At 33.0% G+C, this 7,017-nt stretch overlaps 1 pseudogene; it reads right to left on the bottom strand.

The window, feature by feature from the left end:
* Positions 1-5,995: 5,995 nt before the first annotated feature.
* LOC143607009 (secreted RxLR effector protein 161 pseudogene) lies at positions 5,996-6,589 on the bottom strand (annotated as a pseudogene).
* Positions 6,590-7,017: the final 428 nt, after the last annotated feature.

Here is a 7,017-nt window from a genome sequence, read left to right as displayed (position 1 = left end):
ATTGTATTTTATTTACTTGATATTGTGTTATATTACTTAATATTATATTATAATTTTTTTGACATTGTATTATATTTTGCGATCTATTGTGTCTTTTTTTATTTATTATTGTATTTTTTTAATCATTGTGTCTTTTTCATCTTTTTTTAACTCGAAAGATGGGGAAACATTTTAGTTTTTTAAAAATTTTGCTTTTTTTATGTTTTTTGAGTTATGATTTTTTATTGTTTTTTTTTTATAATTTTTTTAGAGTTATTTATTTGTTTATTTATTTTGCCACAAATCATTCTCATAATTCTTATTTTTGTCTTCCTTTGTATTTTCACTTTTTCCTTCATTTTACTTCACCTTTTCATTACTTGGAGAAAATAAATTCTATCACCTTTGATCTCACGTCGTAAACAACACTTGTGTGTATCATATGATCAGTGGCGGCCCAAGGTTTTATGAGGCCTCAAGCTAACTATCAAGTTGGGGGTTTTTTCAAAAACTTATTTCTATGTATAAACTCTCCTCCTTTACCTTGGTTAGAGAATGACAACTATAAACTAACACATTTATAGTTGGTAGATATTTTTAAAGGTATCTTTTTTTTCCATAACTAGGGCTTTTTTTGAGACTTTTGATCACATGGAGGGTAGTTTTCATTCTAATCACAAGAGGGATTATCGACGTTAGTAGTGGCTATTAAGTGGGCGAGGTAGGCATGTAAGGACGGTGGCAACCCCTTTTGAGGCTATTACCGAACAATGTTTACACAAAATTCGCTTTTTTCGCTTTCGATTTGGCATTCAATTGTTAGTAATAATATTTAAGCATTCAACTAATAGTTTTAATGTGTAATGTTTAACTAAGACTCTAAGAAACAAATACAACTCACAGATTATAAATTGGGTAGCAATTACTAATTATGGCAAATTTTGGTGTTAAAATTGGCAAATAACATATTAAAAGGTGATAAGAGTAATTACCAAGCCCAAAAGTCAATATAGTTAAACTGAGTAATAATTGAGTTCCCTTAAAAAATTTCTCTCCTGCCCTTTCGAAATTGCCCAGCGTGGATTGTAAAAGCCTCTTATAATAATTTTTTTTTGGAAAATTAGAGGCCTTTATACTTATGGGGCCTCAAGCCTTTGCTTGGCCCAACAATACACTTGGGCCGGCCCTGCATATGATTAGAAATCAAGTTATTTGTAATAAGCCATAAGTGAACCAAGATTTACCGACTCTCCTGTCATCTTGCATGAAAAAAATTTGGGATAGAAGTACTCAAACCCCATCGTTCATACATTATTCAAATTCCTTGAAAGTTCTAGAGTGAATATGAGTCTATGACGTGAGATACACTGTGTGATTTGTTTTCATAATTAATATTTACTGTAAGAATCATGTGTAGTTCAGTAGTTGTTGATGCATGCATATATTATTAGGTTTAATCTTGACGGGTTCTTTACGGGTTGCCAGAAACAGGTTATGGGTCCTTTGATGGGTCATAACCAGTGGCGGACCCAGGATTTTTTGTTAACGGGGTCCCAACTTTTTCGGTTTACAAAATTTTCAGGTCGGTCGTCATGCGGGTCGGGTCGAGACGAGTAACATAATAAAACACGAAAATTTGGTGTCATTGGAAACGAGTAAGTAGAAAGAATCTAGATTAGAACTAGATAGAACATACATTTTTAATTCATTTGTATTCATACTCGAAAAACATAAACGTAAGCTATATATATATATATATATATATATATATATATATATATATATATATATATATATGGTCTTACATAAATAACCAAGACATGAAAAACTAACTCTTACACAAATAAATGATTAATTATAATATACATACATAAGATAAATAATAAAAGAATATGTAAAACCCATGTTGTTATTATATATGTTAGATGGTGATAATGACCATATGAGATAAACTAAAAAAAACACAAATACCCTAACTAAATAACTAATATTGACTAGGATATAAAAAAACAACAAAAACTAAGTATGGAGAGGCTTGAACCTGCAACCTCTCAAAGAAAAAACAACGGAATTTCCACTAGACCAGTTTAGCCTTAATAGTATGGGTTCCAAGTATTAATTTTTATGGGGTCCTTACAAAATTTAGTATACCGTCTCTAAGTATTTTTTAAAAAACATTGGTGTCCCGGGTCCCCGATGGGACCTGTGTAGGTCCACCCCTGGTCATAACGATTAGCATGTTAAAGTTTTGGTCAAGAGGTGGACCGAGTAGTATGAAAGTGTGCGTCTAATGCAAGTTGCATGTGGAGTTGTGGACCGTATTAGTAGGACTAGGTTGTTTATTTGTTTTCTATCTAAGTGCATGTACTTAGACCATCTCTAATAGTTTGTGGTTCAAACCAGTCACATCACTGCCACGTCAGTTTTCTTAAAAACCACATTTTTTACTCCAACAATACACATTCTCAAACCATCTTTATATTTCCACATCATCACTTACTTTTACATTTATTTTAAATAAGAATTTCACAATACTATAAATATTTAATTTTTATTTAAATAAATAGCAATATAATCTCTACTATATATAAAGAGTGAGTGAAGGACCTCTTAAATTTTAATAGGTCCAATCAATTATGCAATATGTATAACTATAAATGCTTGTATTTTTTAAAATTTGAGGGTATTTAGATCTTTACACAACATTCATAAAATAACCGTAACTTTTCATTTTAATTTGATAATTACAATAATTACCCTTATATAGTTACAACAATTAACCTTAAACTTTATATAACATTTGTAATATCTAAGAATAGTTACACATCTAACCCTTATCTTTATCCAAAAACTTGACAAATTTATTTATGTTTTTGTTTCCGTCTATATCTTTAAATATAGCATGTTTTAGAAAAAACTGAACATACCATTAGGACGTGCTAATTTTTGTCGACGTTTTGATATAAAAAAATATTCCAAACCAATGTGTAGATTATAATGTACAAGTTAATGAAGCATTAAAGTACAACTTATATATGCAACTATAAACTAATAAATATTTTACATTCTCTACCCATATAGCTACAACTATTACCCTTAAACTTTATATGACTTTTATAATATTTAGGAATTGTTGCATATATTTCCCATTATATTTTGCCAATAATTTGACAAATTTATAAATTTACTTTTTCCCTCAATATCTTTAAATATATTATGTTTATAAAAGAACCAAAACCTATATTATATGTTTTAGTCGTTTAGATATAAAAAATTTTCAACACCAGTGTGTAGATTATAATTTACAAGTCAATAAAGCATTAAAGTACAACTTATATATGCATTATGAACCTATAAAATGTTGAAACAAATAAAGATGCCCTTTGTTTCACTTTGTCAAATTATAATTTTCAAAACCAGTCTTCCCATTTATATAATTCAATTTACAAAATAAAAAGAATAAGTCAACTCCAATTAATATTATTTTGGATATGAGTTGTAATTCTTTTGATGACATATACATTTATGGGTGTCCAAAAACCCTGTGACTCGCCCAACACTCGAAAAAAAAATCGCTCGAAAAAGGTTGATTAGAAATCTAGCCGGGCCGGCTCGTTTTGTAATCGAATCTAGGTGGCTCGGCTCGATAGATCGATTATAACAAACTAATATAAAAATAAATAAAAAATATAGCATAATGCCGAGAAAAATATACATTATGTTGAGTAACATAACACAGTATTAAGAAAAAAGACACTATCAATAAAAAAAAACACTACCAATGACGAAAAAAAACAATGATATTTTTTCAACATTTTTTTTAGAATGATGAAAACGGGAGGAACATTTTTGGTTTTTTTGTTTACCTTTTTTCGCTTTTTATTCAAATTTTGAGTGACGAGTTTTTTTTATTATATTCTTTATTCTTTTTCTTTCTCTCTCTAATTTTTATAATTTTTTTAAGGGTTTTTTTATGAGCACGAATCTTTTGCATCTTTCTCAATTCTATCTCTTTTTTGTAGAATAACTGAATATGTATGGATAAATAGTATACACTATATCACGAGAGGATTAATAAACTAACATAAACAAGTATCAAATTGCAAATTCTTACCGCCGCTGCATCGCGCGGGTTTCATACTAGTATATATATATATGTATGTGTGTGTGAAAGATGTAGGGGACCCACAAATGATGGTTTTTGATGGTTTGAAAAACCAAACTTGAAAAGTTATTTTTAGTTCAAACAATGCCCTGCATTGGTTTGTTGGTCTTTATGTTGGTTTGAGCCACCTATAAACCATCCGATGGAGCTGCTCTTAGTGTTTTGGATAATGAATTAAGTTGCATTCCAAATATCATTTTTCTTTCTTTTCTATAGCTCACGTACAAACTCTTGAATTGTTTTGGGGGTTGAACCAACATATATTACGTACATGTTGTTGGAAATAGTGGACCGGTTCGGTTAAATTAACGCGGCCGAACCGAGTTACGACCCGTGAGAGTTACACCTTGGGTAACGAACTAAAATCCGCTTAAATTGTTTGATCGGTAATTGACGAATTTGATATGACGAAATTATTATTTATAATGGTTATAGATGATTAGTGGTTCGGACTTTAAACGAGTGTTGGAACGAGTTGGACTTTGGGCCCGGTTAGAATTTATTATTGATAAATAATAAAATTATTAATATTATCTTATAATAATAAAACCTTTTAAGTTTTGACTTGGAGATTACTCCAAGTTATTAGGAGATGCATGTATATATATATATAGACATCTCGTGAACATGAAGTAGGGTTTTAAGAATTCAGCCGCAAGACAAAAAGGGTCCAGTCGTCACTGCCGATCGATATCGTAACCGGCCACCGCTACAGCAAACAGGCGCACCGCTATCGTTGTCGTGTTGCAGCCGTGTTCGCGTCACCTGCCGCCAACGCGCCATCACTACCAATCGTCACCGTGTTCGGTTCGTCACCTAGCATCGTTCGTTGAACCTCGGTGTCTCAACCGGTTATTCATTAACCGAGGCAAACTTAAATATTGTCGGTTTAGATTTATATTTCTTTGGTTGTTTCGTGTCGTACTCGTATTGTTTGTAACCGGATCCTGTACGGTTCCGTTAATTGATGATTACTCGTTTTTGTATTCCGCTGCGTATTCATTTATTAACCTGATAAATAATTATGAAACCAATTAAAACCGGGTTTAATTATTAAATCGTTGACTGATCGCCACTGGAACCCAACACATGCATGCTAAGTGGAGGGAAGTTGAGGACCAATAATTTATGTTACGTACGTTCTAAGAACCGGGGGCAAAATACAAAATATGTACTTCATTGGTCATGGATTATGTTTATGTATATAATTGTTATCATCAGTGTCAATTTAAATAAAATCAAACACTTACATTAATGCATCTATCATATCAAACCTTGTACAAAATTTATGCAGAAGTTGATAGTGTTTTACAAAACAAACAAAGAAAGTTTTTTATTATTTGTTTTTTGGCATGTAAGCGAGCAACAAGTTGAAGATCAGTGATATTACATAAAATGCAGTAGAGAATAATGAACAGATTGTATGCTCAAAAGGAGAATAGTGCATTTCATATATGTGTTTACAGAGCAATGGGACCCTTACTTAAATACTGAAAAAACTAACAACTTAAACATGAAAATAGGAACATAACCCAACGGACTATCGACTTATTCTAAACCAAAAGAAATAGAAGTACTAAAATGAAAGCATAAAAAGCGGTCCACTAAACCATGCCCTGACTCTTTCTCCTTCTAGAATAATCAGCCACTACTTTTCTTGAGATGACGTGGAGCACTTTCATCATCTCCCCTTGCTCCATGCTCATCAACTCCCAACAGATTTCGAAATTGAGTAAACTTTTCATGTGCCAAGGCTTTTGTTAACATATATGCCACTTGAAAATTTGTCCCACGATATTCCCGAGAAATCTCTTGCTAAGCCACCATACCATGAATGTAATGATGCTTAATCTAGATGTGTTTAGTGTTCCCATGCAGAACTGGGTTTTTGGAAAGGTTTATGGCTGAATGATTATCACACGAGATAAAAGTAGGCCCTTCTTGAATCATGTCCAAGTCACCCAAAATGCGTCTCAACCATACCGCTTGACTGGTTGCCGCTGATGATGCCACATACTCTATTTCGGTGCTTGAGAGGGCTACAATACTTTGTTTTTTAGAACTCCATGTCACACCTCCACTCCCAAGAGTAAAAACACTAGCAGGCACACTTTTCCTGTCATCTACTGAACTTGCCCAGTCACTATCAGTGTAACCAAGCAACCGAATGGGGACACCATGCTCATACCAAATGCCATATCCAATTGTACCTGCAACATACTTCAAGACCCGTTTAGCAGATCCAAGATGAAGCTGTGATGGGTTCTGCATGAATCGAGATATTAGGCTAACAGAATAAGCGAGATCAGGTCTCATTTGAGTCAAATAGATTAAATCTCCCACTAGGCTTCGAAATACTACTTCATTAGTCTTTTCAGCCTTGTCCTCAAGTAGGAGCTTCTCATTTACATTCATGGGAGTCTCTTCAGCTTTATATCCTTCCATGCCAAATTTGGAGATAAGATTCCCGGCATACTTTCCTTGTGATAGAAACACTCATTTCCCAATTTGTTTTACTTCTAGCCCCAAGAACAACTTCAACAACCCCATATCTAACATTTTAAACTCGCTTTTCATGCATTCTTTAAACTCTTTCAGCAACATGGCAGATGAGCTAGTGTACACTATGTCATCAACATATAGGCACACGTATATGATTTCACCTTCCAAATTCTTAACATACAAGGTTGGTTCATTGACACTTCTGACATACCCATTTCGAGTGAGATACCCATCTATTCGAGAGGACCAAGCTCTTGGGGCTTGTTTGAGCCCGTAAAGCGCCTTCTTTAAACGATACACCTTGTCTTCCTCTCCCCGTTTCTTGAAACCTTTAGGCTGACTCACATAAATTTCTTCAGACAAATCTCCAT

Source organism: Bidens hawaiensis, unplaced genomic scaffold (genome assembly GCF_021521415.1).
Source record: "Bidens hawaiensis isolate Kalapana, Puna unplaced genomic scaffold, B.hawaiensis_p1.1 tig00078879_1, whole genome shotgun sequence".
Classification (NCBI taxonomy): domain Eukaryota; kingdom Viridiplantae; phylum Streptophyta; class Magnoliopsida; order Asterales; family Asteraceae; genus Bidens; species Bidens hawaiensis.
The sequence above is the reverse complement of the archived record's forward strand: the minus strand, read 5'-3'. Positions and strand labels throughout refer to the sequence as shown.